Raw genomic sequence first — 13,350 nt, forward strand, 5'->3', positions numbered from 1 at the left:
TGCCTGGTTTGTGTGGGCTTCCAGGAATAGCTTCCAGACTGCCTGGTATCTCCCAGATTCCAGACGGAGTGAGCGCATCACCCTCACAAAGTGGCAGATGTTCCACAGATGTTTGTCGTGGAAAGGATTTGTGCTTTGACACGGGGGAGGAGGGAGCACAGTCCAGTGACAGCTAACACTGACATTTGCACTAATCTGTGCGCTATTGGATTGGAGGGAATGGGGGGTACGGGGTGGGGAAGGGAGGTGGGGGCTTGCTCCATATTGAGAGTTTCCAACAGCCAGATTTCCAGGAAATCTTATGCTATATGGGACATTCCAGATTAGCTTCTTGGAAGGGTCTATTGAGAGTGGAGGACCAGAAAGTGTGTTGCAATTTAACCCCCAGGCCTCTACATTGTAACTTAACCCTCTATACATTCCCAGGAGAGGGTGACATTTGTGGACCACCCATGGAATGGCTTGATGCATGATCTTGTGTTGGTCCCAGTGTGGGTTGTGTCTACTTTCAGACCTGTCTCCAGCCCTCTTCCACTACCGCTTGGCTGACAGTCCTGTCCTCAAACACATTTAAAGCTTTCTGAATTGCTGTTTAATCTACTGCAAAAGATAGGGTCATGCTATTGGAGCGGCAGCAGAGGTAGAAGAGGGCAGGTTGACGTTGAAAGTTTTGTGAGTGTGGCTGGGTCTTGAGAGAGATATTTAATTTGGAGGTAGCAAAGTACTTCATGCAGGTAACCCTACCTCTGTTGAATAGATCTAGTCAGTGGCGACTTGCCATTGTCAATTTTGGAACCCACCCATAGCAATGGGGAGGTGATGGCCTAGTGGTATTATCCCTAGACTATTAATCTAGAAACTCAGCTAATGTTCTGGGGACCTGGGTTCGAATCCCACCACGGCAGATGGTGGAATTTAAATTCAATAAAAAGAAATCTTGAATTAAGAATCTACTGATGACCATGAAACCATTGTCGATTGTTGGAAAAACCCATCTGGTTCACAAATGTCCTTTAGGGAAGGAAATCTGCCATCCTTACCCAGTCTGGCCTATATGTGAGTCCAGAGCCACAGCAATGTGGTTGACTGTCAACTTCCTTCGGGCAACTGGGGTTGGGCAATAAGTTCTGGCCAGCCGGCGACGCCCATGTCCCACGAATGAATAAAAAAACTGCATCGAGGATTTTCCTATTGCACCAGTTTGGGATTACAACTGAGAGGCCCAGGGAGATTTTCAAAGCCATGAAAAGGTCTTTCCAGGAGGATATTATCATCTTTATCATTTCATATTCCGGAACTCATATTTCCCCTTTCTGGGACTCCATAGGGTTTATGTAGGGGATAGGCTGGGAGGAGACAGGCCACATCCATGTTAAAAGTTTAATATTAACTTCGACTTATTCCAGGTTCTAGCTCAGACATAATGGGCTGAATGGTCCCTTTCTGTTTGTATCATTTGTGCGCTATCTTCTTCATCTGTTCGTTTGTTGTCACCAGGACTTCAGTGTGACCATTGCGAACCACTGTGCCACCATGTCGCCCTGATAGTGCATTCCGAAATTCAGTGTATAAAAGGTCACTGGGATCAGGGTGTGACTGGGGATTGGGGGTGGGGGGAGGGAGCGGGTGTGGACAGGGTGCACAGTTGGAAATTAGCTGCAGGCTCTACATAATGTCCTGTTTTGCTATTCCATCGATCTTGACGGCGCATCAGATGTGCCGCTGCCTCTTCTGAGTGCCAGCTGAATGCTCTCTGCCAAGGGTAAATATCCCAGTCTCAAATCATGGATAACGCCTGATCCGCGTCACTCACTGTGATAGATCCTCGGCACTGCAGTGGACAGTGATATGTTTACATCCACACGTTGTCAGAGGTAGGTGGACTGGAGATGGCAGTGCCCATACAGTGCTGATAGGAGGGGTCACTCTCAAACAGGCTTTGATCTCTCTCCCTCGCTCCTTCATTGACCTTGCAATTAGATCCCTCTGAGTGTCAAATCTGCTCTTTGGAAGTGTTCCTTGATCCAGCCGGCAGGAACCGTGCGTTCAAAGTGAAGTGTCTGTGTTTATGTTTTATCGCGGCTGCAAGATGCCTTCATCTAAAGGCCACAGCATACTTCACAATGGAAATCTAACCTCTCTGTGTCTGTGTAAACACTGAGAAGGCTCTAACCGCGCAGACATCCACGTAATTAGCACGAAAGTGCACATAAAAGTACACAGCTAACAGAGGACTAGATGTTTCGGGAAATAATTAAGATGCTTAAAGTTGCAAAGTATTGCTGAAATGATACTTCGCATAAGCGTCCTCCAAGATGGCCTTCAAGACACATGACAACGCAGAATCGTCGAGCAGAAACTGATAGCCAAGTTCCACACGCAAGAGGATGGCCTCAACCGGGATCTTGGGTTCATGTCACATGACTTGTAACGCCCATCATACTGCCTGGGTTTGCAAAATCCTACTGACTGTCCTGGCTTGAGACAATTCACACCTCTTCAACCTGTGATTATCCCTCTCTCCACGTACACTGTTCGTACTTGTAAAGACTTGATTACCAATAAAAAGTCTTGATTACTTGTAAAGACTCACATTCCAATCATTTCTCACATTCCAATCTGTGATTATCTTGCAATTGTGACTTTGCCTAAATATGCCGTGTTTGTGAACCTACCTCTCCACTCACCTGATGAAGGAGCAGTGCTCCGAAAGCTCGTGATTCCAAATAAACCTGGTGTTGTGAGGCTTCTTACTGAATTATACAGTTGCAGGTACACCGTGCACTTAAATAAAATGATTTTTTTCTAACGTTTGGAGGTACCTTTGGTGATTGGCACACTTCTAGTTCCCCAAGATTGGAATTAGAATCCCTACTGTGCAGAAAGAGGCCATTCGGCCCATCGAGTCTGCACCAACAATAATCCCACCCAGGCCCTATCCTCATAATCCGCACGTATTTACCTTGCTAATCCCCTTGACACTAAAGGGCAATTTAGCAATCAATCCAACCCACACATCTTTGGAGTATGGGAGGAAATTGGAGCAACTGGAGGAAACCCACGTAGACACGGGGAGAACGTGCAGACTCCGCACAGACGATAACCCGAGGCTGGAATTGAACCCAGGTCCCTGGCGCTGTGAGGCAGCAGTGCTAACCATTGTGCCATCGTGCCATAACCGTTACCATTTTAGAACTTGCCTCACCAGAAGCAGAATATTGCAAACCACCATTAGGATCACTGCCTTTCCCAGGCTGGTCTCTGCGAATCCTACAAAGGGAGCGTTATTCTCCACAATGCAAGCTTTCTTCCATCAAAAACCACGGAAGCTTTCTTTTTATTGTGAGCCTGTGGTTTGACTCTGGAAAGCTTCTACATCCTGTTATCTCCTCCCAGTTTAAGTGTGGCATTAACTGGCATTTCATATATGCAAATCTCCAATTTTTCACTCCAATCATGTTATATGATAATATTTTAATATTTGTATCGTAAAAGAGGATAAACAAATTGAACTATCGGGAAGCATGAGATTATATTGCGCCCATAATGTTTATATTATCTATCTGCTGTTTCGCAAGGGATTTTCATTTTACTTTAAATGGTGAATGTTAGCGTTAAAATAGTTGTCAAAGTGTCAGCTCTGGTTCAATGGTCGCACTCTGACTGTGAAATTTCCCGTCCTGCCTGCTACAGGAATTGTAGCGGGAGGTGGGGGGAGTGCCGACCTTGGAATGGTCCATTGACCTCAGGCGGGATTTTGTGGTTTTGGGGCGAGCGTGAGCGGAAAATCCCATCCCGAGTCTGAAAGTCATGGATTCAAATCCCACAGCAGAGACCTCCATGGGATTTTCCAGCCATCGGGGCGGCACGGTAGTACAGTGGTTAGCACTGCTGCTTCACAGCTCCAGGGTCCCGGGTTCGATTCCCGGCTCGGGTCACTGTCTGTGTGGAGTTTGCACATTCTCCTCGTGTCTGCGTGGGTTTCCTCCGGGTGCTCCGGTTTCCTCCCACAGTCCAAAGATGTGCGGGTTAGGTTGATTGGCCAGGTTAAAAATTGCCCCTTAGAGTCCTGGGATGCGTAGGTTAGAGGGATTAGTGGGTAAATATGTAGGGGTAGGGCCTGGGTGGGATTGCGGTCGGTGCAGACTCGATGGGCCGAATGGCCTCCTTCTGCACTGTAGGGTTTCTATGATCCCCACTGGCGGGATCTTCCTGTTCTGCCAACAGTGACCCCTCCCCTCCCCCACCCTCCATGTGGGGGGGGGGGGAGGGGGGGGTGCGGTTGGGGTCCTGCCCAAAAGCATGCAGCATTTCTGTGCAGTGCTAAGGGGGAACTGCACTGTTGGAAGTGTTATTGTTTAGATCAGACAGTTAACCCAATCTGCACTCTCAGATGACTGTAAAAAAAATCCCACGCACTACTTGAAGGATAGTAGGGAAGATCTAGGGGTGGCACGGTGGCACAGTGGTTAGCGCTGCTGCCTCACAGCGCCAGGGACCCGGGTTCAATTCCAGTCTCGGGTAACTGTCTGTGTGGAGTTTGCACATTCTCCCTGTGATCCCTGGAATGAAGAGCTTTTCGTATGAGGAACGGTTGAGGACTCTGGGCCTGTACTGGTTGGAGTTTAGAAGGATGAGGGGGAGATCTTATTGAAACTTGCAGGATACTGTGAGGCCTGGATAGCGTGGACGTGGAGAGGATGTTTCCACTAGTAGGAAAAACTAGAACCAGAGGGCGCAACCTCAGGCTAAAGGGACGATCCTTAAAAACAGAGCTGAGGAGGAATTTCTTCAGCCAGAGAGTGGTGAATCTGTGGAACTCTTTGCCATAGAAGACTGTGGAAGCCAGGTCACTGAGCATCTTTAAGACAGAAATAGATAGGTTCTTGATTGATAAGGGGATCAGGGATTATGGGGAAAAGGCAGGAGAATGGGGATGAGAAAAAAATCAGCCATGATTGAATGGTGGAGCAGACTCGATGGGCTGAGTGGCCTAATTCTGCTCCTATATCTTATGGTCTGCGTGGGTTTCTTCCAGGTACTCCGGTTTCCTTCCGCACTCCAAAGATGTACGAGTTAGGTTGATTGGCCATGCTAAATTGCCCCTTAATGTTAGAGGGGTTAGTAGGATAAATATGCGGAGTTATGGGAATAAGGCCTGGGTGGGATTGTGGTCGGTGCAGACTCGATGGGCCGAATGGTCTCCTTCTGCATTGTAGGGATTCTATGATTCTATGAATCTTCCGGTGTGCTGGCAACATTTATCCTTCAATGCAAGATTAATGAATTGGTCATTTATTTCCTTGCTGTGTGTCGGAGCATTCTGTGTGCAAATTGTCTTCTGCATTTCCCACAGTACATCAATGGCTAAACTTCAGAAGCACTTTATTGGCTGTAAAGTGCTTGAGGATGCCTGAGGTTGTGAAAGTTGCTATATCAATGCAAGGATCTCTTTTTCTTCCTCATGAACTTGAGGTGAACATGTGAAAACTTTTGTGTGCTAATCATCGCATGACATAGTATCAAGGTCTGTGCTAAGTGTGTTACCGTCCTCCTATCCTAGTTAAGCTACAAAACGCTAATGTTACTCAGTGGTAGCGTCTTCAAGAGGGGAGTGGTCAAATAGTTGGAGGAGTGGGGAAGGAGAGTACTGAATGGGCATGCAGCAACGTCTTCCCATGGCACGATGACACGGTGGCACAGTGATTGGCACTGCTGCCTCACAGCGCCAGGGACCTGAATTCAATTCTGGCCTCAGGTGACTGTCTGTGTGGAGTTTGCACGTTCTCCTCATGTCTGCGTGGGTTTTCTCCGGGTGCTCCAGTTTCCTCCCACACTCCAAAGATGTGCAATTTAGGTGGATCGGCCATGCTAAATTGCCCCTTAGTGTCCAAAAATATGCTGATTAGCTGGAAGTGTCCAACAATGTGCAGGTTAGGTGGATTGGCCATGGTAAATTGCCCCTTAGTGTCCAAAGATGTGTAGATTGCTATGGTAAATGTGCAGAATTACGGGGATGGGGAAGAGGGGAGGGCCTGGGTGGGAAGCTCATACATTGAGTTGGTGCAGACCAATGGGTTTTGCACATGATTATACTCCATCACCAGGTTCTTCTCCTGCTTTCTGTTGGGGTCATGTTGCGATAAAGGGTGGCGAGTTTCTAATATCAAAGTAATGTTTCAATCAAGGAGAAGCTAAATACATTGGATGTTTCTGAGCTTGGAGAACTGTATTAATTGGAGATTGAAATATTCCTGTAGCCAGTTATGGTAAGAACAATGCCACAATTGAAATGAAAATCTTTGCACCAATGGGATCGGGCCAGGGTGGGATTGTTGTCGGTACAGGCTTGATGGACTCAATGACCTTCTTTTGCACTGTAGGGATTTTATGATTAATTTTCTATTAATATGGGCTCAATATGTCACAATATGCAGATAAAGGGAAAGATGCCTCGGTACTGAATTTTATCCTTTATCATGTCATCCTCCCATTACACTATTTGTTTCCTAAATGAATGCTTCAGTCACTCTTTCCCTTCACAGTGAAGCCAATAGCCAGGGGGTGCAGATTTCAAATAATTAGAGTTTTTAAAATGTATTTATTCGTGTCACAAGTAGGCTTACATTAACACTGCAATGAAGTTACTGTGAAAATCCCCTAGTCGCCACACTCCGGCGCATGTTCAGGTACATCGAGGGAGAATTTAGCACGATCAATGTACCTAACCAGCACGTCTTTTGGACTGTGGGAGGAAACTGGAGCACCCGGAGGAAACCCACGCGGACATGGAGAGAACGTGCAGACTCCGCACAGACAGTGATCCGAGCCGGGAATCGAACCCAGGTCCCTGGCGCTGTGAGGCAGCAGTCTTAACCACTGTGCCGCCTTGCCAGCCCCAGAGAGAAGTTGAGGTGAGATTGTTTCATCCAGAAGGTGTGCGGGGGAGGAGGGGTGGGTGTGGTCTGGACATCATTGCTTGATAGAGATAGAACCTTCATTGCATTTAGAAAGTATTAGGATGAACACTTGAAAATGCCATAATCTAACAGGACTACAGATCCAGAGTTGGAAGGTGGCATTAGGCTTGTTATGGTCATGTCATTTGCTTGTGAATCTAACTGGGAGGTGGACACTTTACCTGTAAGCAGCAACATTTGATATGGACACATTCACAAAATGGACTCCAGCGAGTCAGATCAATTATTTCACGGTTTCCGCACAGGTGAAGACTGATATGTCAGAATGTATCCCTGGGAAATTATTTAAAAGTTTATTTATTAGTCACAAGTAAAGCTTACATTAACACTGCAATGAAGTTACTGTGAAATTCCCCTAGTCGCCACACTCCGGCGCCTGTTCATGTCAATGCACCCTAACCTGCATATCGTTCAAACTGTGGGAAGAAACCGGAGCATCCGGAGGAAACCCACGCAGACACAGGGAGAACGTGCAAACTCCACATAGACAGTGACCTTAAGCTGGGAATCGAACCCAGGTCCCTGGCGCTGTGAGGCAGCAGTGTTAACCACTGTGCCACAGTGCCGCCCACTGCACAAATGACCTTCATAGGTGCTGATTGACTTTCTCTTGCCATTTCAATGGAAGAGACTTAGCATGGCTGGCCCCATGAAGATAGAATTTCAAGTAGATACATTCCAGAGGCTAATCATAGTTGTAATGTTGATGAGAGAGCAAACACCCTCCATCGCATAGCCATCAACCTACTGTGTGGACAATGGAAAACAGTGATACCGCTGTCACATGACAGAAAGTGGCTTGTGATGAAACATACCTGGAAGTACCTTATTAATCCACCAGTACAGGCCAGGCTAGGTCAGTCTGGGATGATAAAGACTAGAGAGAAGCCAGGTCTTGCCCAGTACAAGAACCCTGCCTCGAGGGTCACAAACAGAAAATTGTTTCCATAAGACCATAAGTTATAGGAGCAGAATTAGGCCACTCGGCCCATCGAGTCTACTCCACCATTCAATCATGGCTGATATTTTTCTCATCCCTATTCTCCTGCCTTTTCCCCATAACCCTTGATCCCCTTATTAATCAAGAACCTATCTATCTCTGTCTTGAAGACACTCAGTGACCCGGCCTCCATAGCCTTCTGTGGCAAAGGGTTCCACAGATTCACCACCCTCTGGCTAAAGAAATTCCTCCTCATCTCAGTTTTAAAGGATCGTCCCTTTAGCCTGAGGTTGTGCCCTCTGATTCTAGTTTTTCCTACTAGTGGAAACATCCTCTCCACGTCCACTCTATCCTCGCAGTATCCTGTAAGTTTCAATAAGATCCCCCCTCATCCTTTTAAACTCCAACAAGTACAGACCCAGAGTCCCAGAGTTTCACATTCAATTTACCTGTCAAAGTTGAGTTCTTTACTGCAAGAGCTCGTCGAACCTTGACTGGAAAGTAAGAAGCTTTGGAGTGAAACGTTGTGAATCCATCACCAGAAACCTCTAATGTTCATTTTTCTTCAGTGCATCAAGTGGGAATCCCTCAGGCCTTCAACATTTCTGTTGAGGAATGACTAGAAAGCAACTTTTTTTTTAACTCAAAGATATTTAGGGGCATGCTACATCTTTAGAAATCATCTTTTCTTATATCTGTGTCTGTGAATTTGGTGAGAATAAGGAGTGGGTGTTCGTTGCATTTACATTATGGGTATTGTGGGAAATAAACATTTATCCTTTCTTTTGATTTAAACTTACAGGAAAGGCACTCAAGAGGTTCAAACACCCTTTCTCAGAAATACTTTGTGTTACAGCCAGCCCAGAAGTGGGAAAAGGGAGAGATTATCCCACATCATCTCGACCCATCGGGGCAGCCCTATTGCACAGTGGTTAACACTGCACCAGGGACCCGGGTTCAATTCCCGGCTCGGGTCACTGTCTGTGCGGAGTCTGCACGTTCTCCCCGTGTCTGCATGGGTTTCCTCTGGGTGCTCCGGTTTCCTCCCACAGTCTGAAAGACGTGCTGGTTAGGGTGCATTGGCCATGCTAAATTCTCCCTCAGTGTACCGGAACTGGTGCCGGAGTGTGGCGACAAGAGGATTTTCACAGTAACTTAATTGCAGTATTAATGTAAGCCTACTTGTGACATTGTGAGATAAACTTTTAAAATAAACTTTAAACTTTAAAATCTGTCTGTAAAAGGCTGGATAGCCCTTTTTTGATTGATACTGCCCACAATCCAGAAACTCAGCTAATGTTCTGGCGACCTGGGTTCGAATCCCACCACGGCAGATGGTGGAATTTGAATTCAATAAAAAAGAATCTGGAATTAAGAATCTACTGATGACCATGAAACAATTGTCGGAAAAACCCATCTGGGTTCACCAATGTTCTTTCGGGAAGGAAATCTGCCGTCCTTATCTGGTCTGGCCTACATGCGATTCCAGAACCACAGCAATATGATTGACTCGAAACTACCCTCTAAAATACTATTGCGGGCAGTTGGGACTAGCTGGGAGGGCACCATCGTCAGCATGGAACGGCTGGGCCGAAGGGCCTGTTTTGGTGCTGTATTGCTCTATGACACTATGAAATGGCCTAGTAAGCCAGGGGTGGCATGTGGCACAGTGGTTAGCACTGCTGCGTCGTAGCACTAGGGACCCAGGTTCTATTCCGGCCTTGGGTCATTGTCTTTGTGGAAGTTGCACATTCTCCCCGTGTCTGCGTGAGTTTCCTCCGGGTGCTCCGGTTTCCTCCCACAGTCCAAAGATGTGTGGGTTTGGTTGAATGGCCATGCTAAATTGACCCTTAATGTTAGGGAGATTAGCACGGAAAATATGTGGGGTTACGCGAATAGGGCCTGGGTGGGAATGTGGCCGGTGCAGACTCGATGGCGACGAATGGCCTCCTTCTGCACTGTAGGGATTCGATGATTTAAGCCACTCAGTTCAAGAGCAACTAGGGATGGGCAATGAATGCTGGCCAACCAGCAATGCCATATCCCAGGAATGGATAATAATAAAGAATTTCGTCCATTACAATATGGAATGTGCCTTTTCAGTGTATTTTACACTATTCAACTACCTGGGGTCCTGTTTTTTTAATCATTCGTGAGACATGGGCGTCGCTGGCTGGGCCAGCATTTATTGCCTATCCCTAGTTGCCCTTGAGAAGGTGGTGGTGAGCTGACCTCTTTAGGTGCTGCAGTCCACGTGCTGTGGGTTGACCCACAATGCCGTTTCCCGAATATCTTCCTCCCCAAGACAGAGTTGGCCTTGTTGCTCTTTCCCTGGGTAGCCTCCTTATGCTGCAGTGATCGAAACATTGCACGGTGTCCCCGATTTTCCAGTCTGTGTGCGCAGTGTGAACTGATGCTCAAAATGTCACAGTGCCGGTGGGTCCCTGCGAGATTAGTCACAACCTTTATTGGCATTTTAATTGATGAAATGTTTCCATCTAGTCACCTGTTAGCCGCAGCCTGCTGATCAGTCACCGAGCAGCCCCGGCACTTTAAAACATTGCCAGCTGCCGAGGTTTGCTCGATCGTCCTCGAGCTCTGATTTACAGGGACAGAAATCCTTCAGGAAGAACGCTGGAGGTTGCGCTGTTAATTATCCAGTCGGTGCTGCTTTCCCCTGCATATAGATAATTAGCCTAAATCCCCATGGCTTTATCAACACTTCATGGGAGCCGAGGATTGTTTCAGACTTGGAGGCTCTTTAATCACACGGCGAAAGGTCACCATTTTCAAAAACGATGGCACAACATGTGTGGTGATGTATTCCCCACAGATTAGCATGGCGTAAAGCGTAAATAATTAGTTTGACCTATCTCATCTAGAGAGACCTTTTGTAAACCCTTTCAGCCTTGCTATATTTAATTTTAAGCACTTCTCTTTGCTTGTTCCAAGGCAGCTTAATGTTGGCATTTCGACACAGTGCACAGATGGTCAGACGAAGGTATAAGACATCGGAGCAGTTCACGTCAATGATACATCTTGGTGTAGAGTTACTTTTCCTTATTGGTTGATTTGATTTGATTTATTATTGTCACATGAATTAGTATACGTAGAAACAAAGAAACATAGAAGATAGGAACAGCAGGAGGCCATTTGGCCCTTCGAGCCTGCTCCGCCATTCATTACAATCACGGCTGATCGTCCAACTCAATAGCCTAATCCTGCTTTCTCCCCATAACCTCTGATCCTATTGGCCCCAGTGAAGAGTATTGTTCCTCACACACGATACTGACAAAGTATACTGTTCATAGACTGCATAGGGGAGTAGGAAAGGAGAGGATGCAGAATATGGGGTGAGATTCTCTGGCCTCCCAGCTGCATGGTTCATAGAATCATAGAATCCCTACAGTGCAGAAGGAAGCCATTCGGCCCATCGAGTCTGCACCGACTACAATCCCACCCAGGCCCTATTCACATAACCCCATGCATTTACCTTAGCTAGTCCCCCTGACACTAAGGGGCAATTTAAGCATGGCCAATCAACCTAACCCGCACATCTTTGGACTGTGGGAGGAAACCGGAGCATCCGGAAGAAACACACGCAAACACGGGGAGGATGTGCAGACTCCACACAGACAGTGACCCAAGCCGGGAATCGAACCCAGGTCCCTGGTGCCGTGAGGCAGCAGTGCTAACCACTGTGCCACCGAGCCGCCAGCAGGAGGTGGCACGTTGTTTGCTAGCGGTGGGATTCTCTGGTCCCGCCGCTGTCAATGGGAATTCACATTGACGTCACCCCACGTCAGCGGGAAAGCCACGGGCGGAGGTGCACTGCCGGCGGGACCTGAGAATCCCGCAGGAAAAATCAGCTCGATGCGAGGTAGGTCCATTCAAAAGTCTGACAGCAGCAGGGAAGAAGCTGTTCTTGAGTCAGTTGGTACGTGACCTCAGACTTTTGTATCTTTTTCCCAATGGAAGAAGGTGGAAGAGAGAATGTCCGGGGTGTGTGGCGTCCTTAATTATGCTGGCTGCTTTGCCGAGGCAGCGGGAGGTGTAGACAGAGTCAATGGATGGGAGGCTGGTTTGCCTGATGGGGTTCTTGATTCAATGGTGCAATGCTTTCTGATGACTCAGAACTCAGGGCAAGAACTCAGGAAAAAAAAGGCACTACCCTTGTGCGAGGGATGTGACTTCACATCCACATAAGACCATATCAACATCTCGATGATTGAGACAGGGATGAAATTTAGCTCTCTCCAATTTTCCTGTGTATATCTCAAAGAATTGGGCTGTGGGAGGAACATTTGATCACCTTGGTACCATCTATCCAAATGCCAGCAGTAAACAGAGAGATACCTTAGTGGATTCAATGCCTTCAGTTGCGTCCTGAGTGTCTGACCTTTGTGGGACCCACGCTTGCCCCCATTTGCTTGTACTTTGCAGGGATCTGCAGGTGTAACATCAGTACTTCCTGTGACCTAAATTCACCTCTTGTGCCCACAAAGAGTCATAAAATCATCGAGGTTCACAACATGGAAACAGGCCCTTCGACCCAACATGTTGCTTCCCCTTTTTTCAACCACTAAGCTAGTCCCAATTGCCCGCATTTGGCCCATATCCCTCAATACCCATCTTACCCATGTAACTCTCCAAATGCTTTTTAAAAGACAAAATTGTACCCGCCTCTACTACTACCTCTGGCAGCTTGTTCCAGACACTCACCACACTCTGTGTGAAAAAATTACCCCTCTGAACCCTTTTGTATCTCTCCCCTCTCACCTTAAACCTATGCCCTCTAGTTTTAGACTCCACTACCTTTGGGAAATGATGTTGACTATCTATCTAGCCCATCATTATTTTATAGATCTCTATAAGACCACCCCTAAGCCTCCTACGCTCCAGAGAAAAAAGTCCCAATCGATCCAACCTCTCCTTATAACTCAAACCATCAAGCCCTGGTAGCATCCTCGGAAATCTTTTCTACACTCTTTCTAGTTTAATAATAACCTTTCTATAATAGGGTGAATACTGTACACAGTATTCCAAGTGTGGCCTTACTAATGTCTTGTATGACTTCAACAAGACGTCCCAACTCCTGTATTCAATATTCTGACAAATGAAACCAAGCATACCGAATGCCTTCTTCACCGCCCTGTCCACCTGTGACTCCACTTTCAAAGAGCTATGAACCTGTACCTCTAGGTCTCTTTATTCTATAACTCACCCCAACGCCCCGCCATTAACTGAGTAAGTCCTGCCCTGTTCAATCTACCAAACTGCATCACCTTATATTAAACTCATCTGCCATTCGTCAGCCCACTGGCCCAATTGACCAAGATCCCGTTGCAATCGGAGATAACCTTCTTCACCATCCACTATGCCACCAATCTTGATGTCATCTGCAAACTTACCAACGATGCCTCCTAAATT

Source organism: Mustelus asterias, chromosome 23 (genome assembly GCF_964213995.1).
Source record: "Mustelus asterias chromosome 23, sMusAst1.hap1.1, whole genome shotgun sequence".
Lineage (NCBI taxonomy): Eukaryota > Metazoa > Chordata > Chondrichthyes > Carcharhiniformes > Triakidae > Mustelus > Mustelus asterias.